Source organism: Triticum dicoccoides, chromosome 3A (assembly GCF_002162155.2).
Source record: "Triticum dicoccoides isolate Atlit2015 ecotype Zavitan chromosome 3A, WEW_v2.0, whole genome shotgun sequence".
Taxonomy (NCBI): Eukaryota; Viridiplantae; Streptophyta; class Magnoliopsida; order Poales; family Poaceae; genus Triticum; species Triticum dicoccoides.
This window is the reverse complement of record NC_041384.1, coordinates 445996302-446012694: the sequence shown is the minus strand read 5'-3', so window position 1 is coordinate 446012694 and position 16393 is coordinate 445996302. Positions and strand designations below refer to the sequence as shown.

The following is a 16393-nucleotide window of genomic DNA, read 5'->3' as shown; positions in this document are numbered from 1 at the left end:
AAGTTCTAGTTATTGTTTTACTTTTTGTTCTAAGTCAAAGTTTTTAAATTTTGACCAATTTTATAGAAAAAAGTAGTTACATATATGACATCAAATTGGTATATTATGAAAGTACATTTTAAAACGGATCTAGTTATACTAATTTAGTGCCATAAAAGCTGCTACTTTTTTCTATAAAGTTGGACAAAATTTTAAAACTTTAATTTAAGACAAAAGCTAGAAGTACACTTATTCGCGGACGGAGGGAGTATTTCAAATGAGAGAAGTTCTTGTTCTTGTTGGAACATCGGACCTCGACCGTGTTACAATGTAATTTTCTTAAATGGAGGCAAAAAAATTTGCCTCATCTCATTAATTAACACTGCTAACTATCTTTTCTTTAGTGAAACATGTTAGGGGCACGCGCACGTAGATTTTCTGACTGTCATCGACAAGGTCAAGTCAATTTTGATAGGGGAGTAACCGCGTCGGCGGCTCGTTCTGACGGCAATAGTGTCGGTTTGATGGTCTTGAAATATTAATGCAATTTTTATTATGTTTGAGACACTTCATCGGCTGAACTTTTATAATAGCTCTGGTTCTTTTCAAAAAAAAAGAAACATGCTAGGTATCAATAACATGGCTGGATTAGGCCTGCCTAGGATAGCTCCTATTTTTTAGGGGGTGCCTCTTATTCTAGCTTTATGTGTGATATTTTAATAATGGTTTAGGAATGTTCCGCATAGAAAAAGAAAAACCAAACCACCAAGAAACGAATAACGAAGACAAAATAAACCGGCTGAGAAAGCCTGAAAGAAAACCACTTAACTAACCATAGCTCTTACCCTCGAAAACACTGAATTATGCATTTTAGCTACTATTCTTCGCTATGAGAAAAAATTAGGGAGCTCCTATTGGACGCTCGATGCATTCAATAGCGCGCGACCCACATGGGAGCACAACTGGGCCGGCTCATTTGCAGGCATAAAACATGCATCCTCTAGTTGGTGAGCATGTGTTGCTAGCCACTAGAGCTTAGGAAAAAAAATATATGAGACCAAGTCTCATGGGTTAGCAGGTGAGACCCACCCTGATGAATGACACGTGACATTCATAAATCATTTAATCTCTTTTCTCCTGATTTTAAGTGGGGATGGGGTAGATGCTTTGTGATTTGTAAATGCCACGTGTCATCCATCAGGGTGGGTCTCACATGCTATCCCGTGAGACCTGGTCTCATATAATTCTTTTCCCTGGAGCTTATGAGCGTTAGTGATTGATTTTTTTAGGGGTCGTTAGTGGTTGATATGCAACGCGGAACTTTAAGAACTAACAACAACGGCAGGTCCAAATAATTTTTGGAATCTTTTGAACACTTCTCGAAAATTGTGCACAATTGTTGAAAAACAAACACTTTTTTGAATTTTAGAACATTTTTTGAGAAAACAAAAAACTTTTGAACTTCAGAACACTTTTTGAAAATGCAAAAATTTGAAAAGCAGGAATAATTTTGAAAACATGGACACTTTTTGAAATCCTGAACATTTCCTGAGAAAGTAACAATTTTTTAAAATTCCGAATGTTTTTTGAAGATTTTGAACAAATTTATACATTCTGAACAATTTTTGAAATTCTGAATATTTTCTGGAATTTAGAATTTTTTGTAAATCCGCACAATTTTCAAAACTCTGAACAATTTTTAAAGTTAAAAATAATTTATGAAGATTTTGAACATGTTTTGAAATTAGGAATTTCTGAAAAAACGAAATGAAAAGGGGAAAAGGAAAATAAAAAAGAAAAAACATGTGAAAAAAAGGTTCAAGTAATTTATGGAAAGTTCTCAAAACCAGCCAGAGAACTTCTAGAAGGTTCCCAAAATCAGATGGCTCACACTGCGTAATATGCTAAATGGCCCAGCCCACCTTGGGTAATATCACTAGCGCGCATGTGCTAATTTACCGCAGCGAGCGGCGATTTGAAATACCCCGCCTAGACCCAGCCAGTAAAAAATTAGAACTGGTTCTGTCCTATCCCATTTTCAAATGAATCAGCTAGTTTCGGAGCCTCTTTATTCCAGAAGCTACTATTTGATGCATTTTAAGTCAAATTGCCTCGCGACGCACACATGAACCCCAACTGGGCCGCCCATTGGTGGCCAATGTAGCAAGCAAGCGCCGTTCGCCCTGCTGGTACTATAACACAGCGGTGGGATGTGAAAATTCACAAAAGGAAGTGTGCGCCCTCGCTAGGAATCAAACCCCGGACCTCCGGCATGTGATGAAGACTAGCCAACTAGTGCAACAGCCAACTGTTGCTGAAACATTTACGAGGGTATAAGGTTAAGGATAATACAAAGCAGAATCCGGAAACTTTTTCAAAAAAGCAAACATTTATTGGAAATCATGGATAAATTTTTAATGGGACTAATGCTTGACAACCCAATAATTTTTTGGATAACTCGAATAAATTTTGAAATTTCAACTTTTTGAAGCACATGGACATTTTTTGACATTTTTTTTGAAAATCCTGACCATTTTTTAAAGTGCGACATTTTTTAAATTTAAAGAACAATAATTTGAATCCAGGAACAATTCCAAAATCATGAACCAATTTTGACAACATGAACATTTTTCTAATACGTGAACCACATTCTGAAAAAGAGATTGCATATGTGAACAGTTTTTTAAATTGCAAAAAAATTTGGAAAATGCAATTTTTATCTTAAATCGCAAACATATTTTGAATTTGTGAACAAAAATTTAAATGAAGAAAAATTTATGAACTTCTAAGGAAATTTTAAAAAGTGCGTGCATTTTTAAAATTGAAAATATGTTTTTAATTTTGAATAAAATTTGAAAGAATGAAATTTTTGAAGTTCTGACAATTTAGGATAAACACGAACATTTTTGCAATTTTGTTTAAAAAAACACAAGGAGTTTTTGAAAGAAAAAAAACTTGAGAAAGGGAAAAAGAACAGAATAAACAAAAAAACAGATAAAAGAACTAAAAACAAAAAGAAACATAAAAGGAATAAAAATGGCTAAGGAATCTCCAAGAAGGTTCCCAAAACCGCAAAACCCTCAGACTTGGAACCTTCTAAATCCATACTACAGAAAACGGTAGCTAAGGATCTTAAATGGGCTGCCCATTAGGAAATTTCCTTTATTCCCTGCTATGTCCGAGTCCAGATGCGAGCCTTTTCAATTTCTCTATAGTTTTATTTCAGATATTTGAAAGAAAAAAGCTACTTAATTGATTTTAGAAATGAAAATATAGCAGTTCTAGGAAGGGGAGCATCTGAAATGCATAACTCAAAATGACTAAGGAGTAAACCTAGAACATCTATAGTGACACAGGAGAGCAAATTGTGACTAAATGAAGGATAGTACCTTCAAATTGCTTGAAATCAAGAAACTATGAGAAGCTTTGGAAAAAAACAGTATTCTTGCGTGCAGAAAAATGTTTGTGGTGTATTTCAGAAATGCGCATCATTTATTTTAAAAACAAGTAAGCATCACATAATTCCAAAAAAATGATCCCATATTTGAAAAATGTTTATCGCTTACTTATGCATTACCAAAAAATATATTCACATGTACATTTATGTAGTATAAGAAATAAGGGGATGCAGTATGGCGACTATTCTAAGCACTATGCGAAAACTTAAAGCCAAAAAAATAATCGGGAAAACCAGGAAAGCTGCCCACAGCCGTCGCCTCCACTGGGCCTTTGGGCCCATTTACGGCTGTCTTTTAACAAAACAAGAAATTAAAGGTCATTTGCCGACGAGCCCCTGAAATCTGAAATCTGCGGTAGGTTGCAATGCGCGCGGCCTGAGCCTGAGTGACCAACAGGCAACAGAGTACTACTCTCGTCGGTTTAAGGTCAACTCCCCCGCGCGACTCCAAACAAACGTCCGGTTTAACCGAATTTTATTCCTTTGGGTAGGGGATGGAGTTATGTCTGAGTCTGTTCCGAGATGTGGTGACTGTGCGCCCAATGTATGGCCGCATCTTTTGGCCCCATCTTGTTCGTCTTCATATTAAAAAGAAAACAACGTTTTAAATACGAGTGGCCCTAGTTCAGGCCAGCGGCCTAGTTCACGCCAGCGGCCCTAGTCATACCGGCAACAGCGGCCTAGTTCACACCAGCGGCCTAGTTCACGCCAGCGGCCCTAGTCATGCCGGCAACAGAGCCATCGACCTACACGTCCTCGCCGGCAACACAACCAACGGCCAGCAACACAACCAACCTCCAAAATGAATAGTTTTGTTCGTCGGCAACACAGCCAGCGGCCGGCAACACAGTCAGCCTCCAAAATGAATGTGTTTCTCGCCGGCACACATCCAGCGGCCCAGCGGGCGGGCGGCACCTATGCCAGCCTTCAAAAAAAACGGCCACGGCCGATCGGACGACCTAGTTCAGGCCGTCAGCGTCGGACATCTCCTTCTGCCTGGCCTCGAACCAGCTCCTTGTCTTCTCGCTCATCTTGGTCAAGTCCACGCTCATGATCGCAAGGGCCACCTTCTTTGCTTTGGTTGCGGCATTGGTGGCCTCGATGCCGGCCGCAGCTGCTAGACCCAGGTGTGACGTTGAGGTCGATGATGGCCGAGGGGCGCGGGGTGGACGACGCGATCACGACAATGTCCGGCGGCCCCGAGAAATAGGTCTGGGCGTCGTGCCTTGGCGGAGGAAAGCCGGGTGACATATGCGTGGTCCGCGACGTCAGTGACTGGTAGTTGGGAGCCCGGGCGGCCGACGAGCCGGTGCTTGCCGGGCCGACGACCGCTCTAGGGAAACCGGCCGGACGGCACATGCCAAGCATGAGCAGGGCGTGCGCTTTGTTGACGATGTCCTCCTTCTCGTCGACCGCGTCCTTGTGCCGCGCGGCCTCCATCGCATTGCGCTTGGCGGCGAACTTGGCCACGACGGTGCTAACTTTTGAGCATGCGTTGGTTTTCCCTTGAAGAGGAAAGGGTAATGCAGCAAAGTAGCGTAAGTATTTTCCTCAGTTTTTGAGAACCAAGGTATCAATACAGTAGGAGACTACACGCAAATCCCCTAGTACCTGCACAAACAAATAAGAACCTTGCAACCAACGCGATAAAGGGGTTGTCAATCCTTTCACGGTCACTTGCAAAAGTGAGATCTGATAAAGATAATAAGATAAATATTTTTGGTATTTTTGTGTATAGATTGCAAAATAAATAGTAACTAGAATTGTAGATTGGAAACTTATATAATGTAAAGTAGACCCGGGGGCCATAGGTTTCACTAATGGCTTCTCTCGAGATAGTAGGTATTACGGTGGGTGAACAAATTACTGCCAAGCAATTGATAGAAAAGCGCATAGTTATGATGATATCTAAGGCAATGTTCATGAATATGGGCATCACGTCCGTGACAAGTAGACCGAAACGATTCTGCATCTACTACTATTACTTCACACATCGACCGCTATCCAGCATGCATCTAGAGTATTAAGTTCATAAGAACGGAGTAACGCATTAGGCAAGATTACATGATGTAGAGGGATGAGCTCAAGCAATATGATATAAACCCCATCTTTTTATCCTCTATGGCAACAATACAATACGTGTTGTTTTCCTTTCTGTCACTGGGATCGAGCACCGCAAGATTGAACCCAAAGCTAAGCACTTCTCCCATTACAAGAAAGATCAATCTAGTAGGCCAAACTAAACCGATAATTCGAAAAGACTAGCAAATATATCAAATCATGCATATAAGAATTCAGAGAAGAATCAAATAATATTCATAGATAATCAAGTTCATAAACCCACAATTCACCAGATCTCGACAAACACACCGCAAAAGAGTTACATCGAATACATCTCCAAGAAGATCGATGATAACTTTGTATTGAGATCCAAAGAGAGAGAATAAGCCATCTAGCTAATAACTATAGACCCGAAGGTTTGTGGTAAACTACTCACACATCATCGGAGAGGCTATGGTGTTGATGTAGAAGCCCTCCGTGATCGAATCCCCCTCCGGCGGATAACCGGAAAAGGCCCCAAGATGGGATCTCACGGGTACAGAAGGTTGCGGCGGTGGAAAAGGTGTTTCGTGGCTCTCCCCGAAGGTTTCAGGGTATAAGAGTATATATAGGCGAAAGAAGTAGGTTGGTGGAGCTGCGAGGGGCCCACAAGGGTGGGGCGCGCCCTCCTGCCTCGTGGCTTCCTCGCTGCTTCCTTGACATCCACTTCAAGTCTTCTGGGTTGCGTTTGTTCCAGAAACAATCCTCGCGAAGGTTTCATTCCGTTTGGATTCCGTTTGATATTCTTTTTATGTGAAACACTGAAATAGGCAAAAAAAACAATTTACACTAGGCTTTCGGTTAATAGGTTAGTCCCAAAAATAATATAAAAAGGTATTTTAAAGCCCATTAAACATCCAAAACAGATAATGTAAAAGCATGGAACAATGAAGAATTATAGATACGTTGGAGACGTATCAAGCATCCCCAAGCTTAATTCCTGCTCGTCCTCGAGTAGGTAAATGATAAAAACAGAATTTTTGATGTGGAATGCTCCCTAACATAACTCTCAATGTAATTCTCTTTATTGTGGCATGAATTTTCAGATCCAAAAGATTCAAGATAAAAGTTTAATATTGACATAAAAATAGTAATACTTCAAACATGCTAACCAAGTAATTATGTCTTATCAAAATAACATAGCCAAAGAAGGCTTATCCCTACAAAATCATATAGTTTGGCCATGCTTCATTTTCGTCACACAAAATGCTCCCATTATGCATAACCCCGATGACAAGCCGAGTAATTGGTTCATACTTTTTAATGCGCTTCAGCCTTTTCAACCCTTACGCAATACATGAGCGCAAGCCATGGATATAGCACTATAGGTGGAATAGCATATGTTATTTTGACGCGGCTAATGGGAGCATTGACGCGGCTAATTAACGGGCTATGGAGATGCCCATCAATTGATGTCAATGCGAGGAGTAGGGATTGCCATGCAACTGATGCACTAGAGCTATAAGTGTATGAAAGCTCATCTAAAGAAACTAAGTGGGTGTGCATCCAACTTGCTTGCTCACGAAGACCTAGGGCATTTTGAGGAAGCCCATCACTGAAATATACAAAGCCAAGTTCTATAATAAAAAATTCCCACTAGTATATGAAAGTGACAAAATAAGAAAATCCCTATCATGAAGATCATGGTGCTATTTTGAAGCACAAGTGTGGAAAAAGGATAGTAACATTGTTCCTTCTCTCTTTTTCTCTCATTTTTTTGTTTGGCCTTTTTTTATTTGAGCTTCTTTGCCCTCTTTTTTCTATATTTTTTATTTCACCTCACATGGGACAATGCTCTATTAATGATGATCATCACACTTTTATTTACTCATTACTCAATGTTACAACTCGATACTAGAACAAAAATATGACTCTATGTGAATGCCTCCGGCAGTGTACCGGGATATGCGATGAATCAAGAGCGACATGTATGAAAGAATTATGAAAGTGGCTTTGCCACAAATACGATGTCAACTACATGATCATGCAAAGCAATATGACAATGATGAAGCGTGTCATAATAAACGGAACGGTGGAAAGTTGCATGGCAATATATCTCGGAATGGCTATGGAAATGCCATAATAGGTAGGTATGGTGGCTGTTTTGAGGAAGATATAAGGAGGTTTATGTGTGATAGAGCGTGTATCGTATCACGGGGTTTGGATGCACCGACGAAGTTTACACCAACTCTTAAGGTGAGAAAAGGCAATGCACGGTACCGTAGAGACTAGCAATTTTTTTTGACAGAAAGACTGTAAGGGAACCCCCTACAGTATAAATGGTGCAACAAACCCAAATTGCAAGTACCATGCCTTGAACCTGGGTGGGTGGGAAGGCATCAGCCCCTTCCCACCACTAGGCTATGCCTTAGTCTGCTAGAGACTAGCAAATTGCGGAAAGGTAAGAGTGCGTATGATCCATGGACTCACATTAGTCATAAAGAACTCATATACTTATTGCAAAAGTTTATTAGCCCTCAAAGCAAAGTACTACTATGCATGCCTCTAGAGGGATAGATTGGTAGGAAAAGACCATCGCTCGTCCCCGACCGCCACTCATAAGACTACTCACAGTGGGGAGTAACTTAGAGTAGTAACATGCATATGTTACTACCTTCACAATGGATAGTAACATATGTTTTGTGTCATGCATCACTTCATTTATTAGATTGTAGACTCATTTTTTCTTGATATGTGTGATGTTACAGTAACTAGCTATGTTACTACATGCCTCTCTTTCTTCATTAATTACATGCCACATCATCTACTTTGTCTAGATAAATGTGATGTTACCACCTATGTTACTCCCATTGTGGGTAGTCTAAGGAAAGCACTCAAATAACACCCCATGCTTCAAATTTGTCACACAACGTTTATCATACGTGCATGCTACGGGACTTGCCAACTTTAACACAAGTATTTCTCAATTTCACAATTACCCAACTAGCATGACTCTAATATTACCACCTTTATATCTCAAAACATCTATCAAGTATCACAGTATTCAATGTACTCTATATGAAAGTTTTTATCATACCCATCTTGAATGCCTATCATATTAGGACTAATTTTATAGCCAAAGCAAATTACCATGCTATTCTAAAATACTCTCAAAATAATATAAATGAAGCCTGAGAGACCAATAATTTTTATAAAATAAAACCACCACCGTGCTCTAAAAAATATAAGTGAAGCACTAGAGCAAAATTATCTAGCTCAAAAGTATAAGTGAAGCACATAGAGTATTCTAATCAATTCCGATTCATGTGTGTCTCTTCCAAAAGGTGTATACAACAAGGATGATTGTGGTAAACTAAAAAGCAATGACTCAAATCATACAAGATGCTTCAAGGAAAACACATATCATGTGATGAATAAAAATATAACCTCAAGTAAAGTTACCAATAGACGAAGACGAAAAAGGGGATGCCTTTCGGGGCATCCCCAAGCTTAGGCTTTTGGTTGTCCTTGGATTTTACCTTGGGGTGCCTTGGACATCCTCAAGCTTAGACTCTTTTCCACTCCTTGTTCCAAAATCCATTAAATCTTTACCCAAAAACTTGAAAACTTCACAACACAAAACTCAACAGAAAATCTCATTAGCTCCGTTAATATAAGAAAACGAATCACCACCTTAAGGTAATGTAATGAACTCATTATTTATTTATATTGGTGTTAAACCTACTGTATTCCAACTTCTCTATGGTTCATACCCCCCCTATACTAGCCATAGATTCATGAAAATAAGCAAACAACACACGAAAAACAGAATCTGTAAAAAATAGAACACTATTAGGAAAAGGCCTACTAGTGGCGCACCTGTTTTGCCTACTAATGGCGCACTACAGGTGCGCCACTAGTATCACGCCATTAGTATTTTTTACTAATGGCGCACCATGTCGTGCGCCATTAGTATAGCCCACAGTGCGCCATTAGTATAGCCCATGGTGCGCCATTAGTATGCCTCCCACGGGGCCATATTTACCCATGTGATTTGGCATACTAATGGCGCACTAGTGGATGATGCGCCATTAGTGTGCTCTGGCTTACTAATGGCGCACTATGTGGTGGTGCGCCACTAGTATGAATATTAGGGATTTTTTTTCTTTTCTGATATTTTCACAGGTTACAAAATATATTATTGGACAGAATATAGCTAGCACCACAGCAACAGCAGATTCATCGAATACAATAGAAGATTAGTCTCCGAATACAATTCATCATATTAGTCTCCGAATTTAAAATACCGAACAAAGTTAGAACATTACAAGTCTCGAAACCGCGAGTAGCGAGTTTGTCTTCACATTACAAGTCGATATCGATCATCTAAACTACCATCACATATAAGAGAGCCGCGGTCATCACGATGAGCATAATTGCGATGAAACTGGTCTTGATCCGGTTCCTCCAACGCTCCCTCCTCTCTCCCACTAGATAGCGCGCGTATCTAACTTCCGCCTCCACCCTAGTGGTGTACCCTTTGTAATGTTATCGTTGAAACGGTGAACCTGTCTCCGACACTCCTCCCAGTCATCGTAGACTCCGGGAACCTTACCCTTATACACGACATACGACGGCATCTCTATGCACTAGCCAAACAAAACGTTAGTAACAATTCACAGACAATACATAAGCAATATATAAGTATGCAACAAAAGGATCGGAAGAGAAAAGCAACACATCAATAGCATCGATTACATCTAAGTTGAACGACTGTCCAAACCAAAGAGACATACAAGTTCATTAAAGTTTAATTACAACATGAGCCAATTGATGTTTCAGAACTACACATATCATCACTACTTTTGACTTGACTCAAGGGACCGGAGCATGGATGAAGCCGCCGTCTCTCGTGATGGTCATGAAATCGCGGGCGTTGTCAGCCTGCATTTGTAGCGTTGTGTCTATCTCACTGTTGGATGGTTGATTTCTGAGGTTGAACTGCCCCGAGGTACGAAGGACATCTTGATGGATGATTTCCGCAAACTCCGACTGGATGCGAAAGAATTCTTGTCTGATGTCCGCGTCCTGGATTGCCGACAAGCTCGCGGCCCAATCTTTGAGATTATTTGGTAGCAGAAGGTGATTATGGCCCCGTATGATCGCCCGCATGTGATGGAGGGCATAGTAGGCATCCTTCTGACCGCCAGGCGGCTGCTTGACGCAGAAGAACGTCGTATTGTGGGCGAACACGTGCTTGTCGTACTTACGAACTAGCCTCGTGAAGGTGCCTCCAGATTTGGCATAGCCGGGGAGAACATCATCAATAACTTTCTTGATATTTGTGTAGTATTTCTTCGACTGACGGTCCGAGTCGAAATACGTGGCCATGGAATATTTTGGGCTTAAGAGGATGAGTGTGCAATGTGTGTCACAGCACAAAACACGGAATGTTAGAAAAAAATGATCGAAATCTAAGAAATCATATGTTACGGGGCAGTTGAGGGGACGACTTACTCGGGAAAGTAAGGCATGAGGAAGTTATCCTTATCTGGGTTTGCCAGAATGACGCCTTCGAGGTAAGAACTCACGACTTGCCGGTCCCCAGCGTTGCCCAAGATCTTGGCATGCATGTAGAAGGGGTCGACTATCACGATGTCCGGGGTCTTGTCTCTAATGATCCGCATCTCCATACTCAGCAAAAATAGCCGAACGAAGGTTTAGTGCAGCGGATGAAGGTTAAACATAGCGAAGATGTCATCAAACCGCAGGACGATCGTACCCCCGATGGAGTTATCCACAAAGCCCTTGCCCTCTAGCACCTTGGCCACGAAAACCTGGTATGCCACATCATTCTCTTTGAGACGCCGCTTCTCCAAAGAAAGAACACTGTCATGCAGACTCCGCATAGCACCAGTTGCAGCATTGAGCATATTAGTCGATTGCATCGGCCTACCCGCCACATGCACCCTCCTCAAGATATCCTTAGGTGAAGGTGGCCCGTTCTGAGCACGGATCGTACTTGGTGTCGGCTGGCTCGCACCCTTGTTACTCTTTCTTTTCCATCCCTTCTTCTTTTGCTGTAATGGGACCAAGTTCTGCTCACAGACCGCCTTCTTGAGTGTGTTGAGGCTGATAATATTTCGCACCTCGGCTATCTGAGGCTCGGTGAAGTCGGCAGCTGGAGGCGTCTCCTGAGAACTAAACGCCAGACGATGCCTATTGCAATTGGGTTTCTCAGCGGTACTAGCTAGATCGCGATCGTCTTTTGTAGGGTTGGGTTCTTGAGAAAGAGGCCCCAAGAATTCATCATCGTACCCATGTTCGGCAAAGTACTTATCGATGTTGGTAAATGTATCGTCGTCGTTGTCGTCATCGTCCGGATCCTGTGCCATATGCATGTTCGGATCCTGTGCCATAGGGATGTCCGGCATATCCAGTAGCGTTGTGGCGGTCTTGCCATGGCTTGGCACCGGCACGACTGGCGGTGTTGTCTTTGGGGTGGTGTCCCACACCCCCAAACGAATCTGGCTCTTCGGCCAAAGAAGGGCCAACTTAGGCAGGCGCTGAAGGTCATCACATCATCTTCGTCGGCCCCGGCGGGTCGAATCGGAGGTAACAACTCGTCGCAGCCTGGCAGCACCTGAACCAGTTGAACCCTATACATAGTGGGTGGCATCGGATTACCGTGGAACACGGGGTTGCCCGGTTGATCGATTCTTCCCTTGGCGACATCGACCAACTCGTCATTCACGAAGTGCAGGAGAGTGCACGAAACGTCAGCGGCGCCCTGCGAAAACATGTAGGGTGTCAGGGATGCCCAGTCAAAGGCAAGGAGATGAAGTCCTCGGCCGAGAGGCTTAATTAGTTACCGTGATGATGGCGTCGAGCTCGGCTAATGTCGAGGCACGGCCAACGGCGGGCGTGTAATTGACGGAGGGGCCGCTTGCTGCCGAGGTGCCAGCCGGCGTACACCTAGGTGCATTAAGCTCCAATGCCCGTGCCGGCGTCGGAGACACCAATGCCGCCTCCGCCGGAGACACCAATGGCGCCGCCTGCGCGTTGTGCGAGTTGCTGTCCGTGAAGCTGGGAATCGGGGGCGGCCCCTGTTGGCCGCCCACAATCCACGTCGTCAGCCCATGAATCAAGGTAGGCATAATGTCGGTGAGCGTCAATCCCAGTTGTTGTTCCACTTGCTCTTGGACAATCTCCGGAATCCGCGTCACTTGTGCCTTGAGTTCTTGAACCTCGCGCGACTGGCTTTCCGAGCTGATCTTTCTCTCCTTTCGCCCACCAGCATTATAGTATGACGACCATTTTGTGGACAAGCCTTTGCCGGCCACATGACCAGCTGACGACGGCTTACTGAGCTTATCCTTGTTTTTCATTATGTTCAACGCCCTATTTAGAGTGCTGTCCCAAGGGGTGCTCTGAGCCGACCCCGCGCTACTGCTTTCAGTCTCCTGCGGAAGGAATGTGAACCATTTAGAAATTTGGCTTCATTAATTAGAATGCAGCCATATGGAGCTAATTACGCGGGGGCGTATTCCTTACTAGAACAAGCTCAAGCGCCCTGGTCTTCGGGTCCGTGGTAAGCTCCTTTGTTACCGGGTCCTCCTTGTACCGGGCCCTGACATAGTTCCTGGTCTGCTTGTCACCGTATTTCTCGAAGCGGGGCGGTAGGCCTTGCTCGGCACGCTCCGCATCCTCCTTGTCCCATATAGGCTCCACCACTCTGTAACCACCGGGACCGAGTTTGTGTTCCCCTAAGTTCAACTCCCACATTTCTTTCCCCCACTGACTTGATTCGGAGGATGCGCTGCTCTAGCACTTGATCTTGAACTCCTTGTAGTCATCTTCGCTGATCGAAGGATTTTTCGTCTTGATCTTCTCATAACTATCACCTTTGTTAATCATTCTCTTCACCGCGCTTCTCCAAGTAGACAGGATTGTGCTCATCATCGTGAGGGCGGCACTGTTCACTTTATTCCCTGAGAGGCGTGTGTTTACAAAGTCAGCGGGGAACTTGTATCATTCGTGCAGCTTTGTGAAGAGGAGGTTGCGCAAATTCCCTCGGTCCTTATGTCTTAGGTTCTCGGTGTTGATCGAGACGGTGCTCCGGAGAATGCACCCGAGCTGAAGCAAGTACCCCTTGAATAATACTTTGGGCGCCGTTGGATGCCCGTCGGAATTCACTTGAGTAAATTCCTCCTTGACAGTGCGGAGCATGTTCGGGCACCGGTCCTTCCGTTGCCTCTTCGGTTGGCTGCCATCTGTGCGTGTGCTGCCATCATCAGTGGTGGCATCCTTGGCGGCACCATCAGTGGTGGCATCCTCGGCGGCACCATCAGTGGTGTCATCCCCGACGCCACTAGGGGTTGTGTAGTCAGGATCGGTGTCTTCCGTGGCGTCCTCATAGCGGTGAGGTTCTTCCTCCATCTCCTGGGACAGCTCCCAGAATTGCTTGCCGCCCGAACCGCCAGCCTCATTGTTATGGGCCATGTTTCGCTCTAAATAGGAAAAAAGTTTGGTCAAAAAGTTGGTTATTGTCAAGGAACAAGATCATGGTCTCATCATTTAGGTTTTGTCGACACCGAGGCATCCTAAAAGCTAAGCTTTTATCATTTAGGGTTTGTCGACGCCGAGGCACCCTAAAAGCCTAAGCTTTCATCATTTAAGTTTTAATCGACACCGAGGCACCCTAAAAGCCAAGGTTTTATAATTTAGGGTTTGTCGATGCTGAGGCCCATGCATAACACAAGAGGTAGTTGATCCTACTTAATTAAGTACTAAGATACCCCGGCCCATGCATTAGTAGGAAGTACCCCATATGTCCGATTTTTAGCAAAGTCATGCTAAAATTCACGGAAAATTTCAGCATGACCTTTGCTGAAAATAGGACATATGGAGTACCCGGATTTGCCGGAACGGAAGTTAATCGACATTCCGGCAAACTCAAGGGCCTCTCGGGGTACCTGCAAAATCATCACGACACAATGGTCGGAGACAAAACCCAGCAAACTAGCACCACAATCTGCCTCTACTTTCATATGGATGAAAAGGCCACAGACCATATGGTCCTCTGCTTTCATATGGACAAAAATCAGCTCAACTTATGTGAGCTTCCATTCCAGATATAATAGGTCACCCAACAAAAAAATCATCAATAGTTTTAGCTGAAAAAAAGCATGGATGTTGGTCTTATACTTGTTTTTTTAATGTACTTATGACAATCAGCAACATGTCTATCCATGCCAACAATCTCTAGATGTTCAACAAAACATGTGCTATTTAATTAGGAAAGTAGGACCAAACTACATTCACCTGTCAAACAATGTTACCATTCATCTAGCAATACAAAAAACATAGAAATTGCAAGGACTGGACTGAATGCTTTTGAGTTTATTAAGTACCTTCAGTTCTGAGCTTTAAATGTCAAAAGAGCTTCACAGAATCTTGAATCCTCCAAATCACTCTTAACAGTTCTGCATTGCACAAAGGCAGCAATGAGCCAATGATATCAGTAGCAATAATAGGTGCTGCAGTTATATAACTTATCAAACAGGCCCAACTTAGTTAGCATTCTATCTGCACAACTGGCCAAAGAAAACAGATGAACTATTCATAAATGTTTTTGCAGTTTTTATTATTTTTGCAATAGTGTTTCTGAACAGAGGAAGTATATATTTCGTCTAAATGAAAAGATGGTGCCCCTGCAAACTTGGTGTACCTAGGTGTGTTCGTTGTTGGACTTACTAGGTGTGTTCGTCAAGAAAAACCTAGGTGTACCTAGATGTGTGTTTGTTGTTGGACTTGCTTATTAGCTCAAGACGAAACGAATGATGCATGGGTTAGCGAAGTGTACCTAGGCTGATAATCTATCTACTCTAGCTAGTAAGTGGTCATCTGGAAGGCTGGAACGAGCAGGAACGTGTGAGGTTAGGCATTTATTCGGTTAGAACTGAATAAACTGCAGAATGATCTTGCTCCTTTCTGCCAACTCATGAAAGCAGTCCAGTCCCCATTACCAATCCAAACGGTGACTTGGCAATTGCCCAGAGATTGATAGTACTAATAACTTCTACAACACCGGCAGCCGCTACACGCCAGTGCAGTACGCCGACGACCTGTACCATGGTCGAGGGGAGGGAGGGAATGGGGAGGAAGGGTGGAGAGGGAGGAAGGAGGAAGGAGGAGAGGTACCTGGGCGGGCACGGCTGGTCGCCGGCGGGGTCGGGGTCAGCGGCGGCGGCGTCGAAGGGATGGCTCGAGGGCGTTCGAGCTCGTCCGGGTCCTCATAGTCGAAGAGGAAGACGGCGGCGGTCCTCCTGGGCGCCTCGGTGGTCGTGGGGAGGCCGGCGGCCATGTGCTTCGCGGGTCGGCGGCGGTCATCTTCCTGCACCCCGTGCGGTCGTCGGCGGTGCAGCGAATGCAGTGGTGGGGGGCGCGAGGGCGCGGTGGCGGTGGCGCGGGGGAGCCGGAGCGGGTGTGGAGCGGGCGCGGGGAGGGAAGGAGGATCTAGCGAGGGAGAGGGAAGGGGGGATCGGGCGAAGGGGTATCCAGCTAGAGGAGGAATGTTAGTAATGGCGCACCATCTAGGGGTGCGCCATAAAAACACTCATAGCAATGGCGCACCATCCTCTGGTGCGCCATTAGTAACTTTTTTTCTGATAGCAATGGCGCACCCTCCTCTGGTTTGCCATTAGTAACTTCTTTTTTTCATTATTTCTTGTTGCATCTAATAGTTTGTTTTTTATCAAATTTGTTATTTTCATGAGGACTAGAACAAAAGATATCATCAAATATCATCAAATTTGTTCTTTTTTGAAAATATCATCAATTTTTTTTAATTGAAAATATCATCAAATTTGTTATTTGAAAATATCATCAAATTTGTTATTTAAAAATATCATCAAA

The 16393-nt window shown here is 43.6% G+C and overlaps 1 long non-coding RNA gene across 1 annotated transcript in view; it reads left to right on the top strand.

Annotated features, from left to right (window-relative positions):
* Positions 1-10205, top strand: part of LOC119271610 — a 21949-nt gene extending 11744 nt beyond the window's left edge. Inside the window, exon 3 of the long non-coding RNA XR_005134633.1 lies at positions 10195-10205. This is a non-coding gene — a long non-coding RNA (uncharacterized LOC119271610). The remainder of the gene's footprint in view (positions 1-10194) is intronic.
* The last annotated feature ends 6188 nt before the right edge of the window (positions 10206-16393 follow it).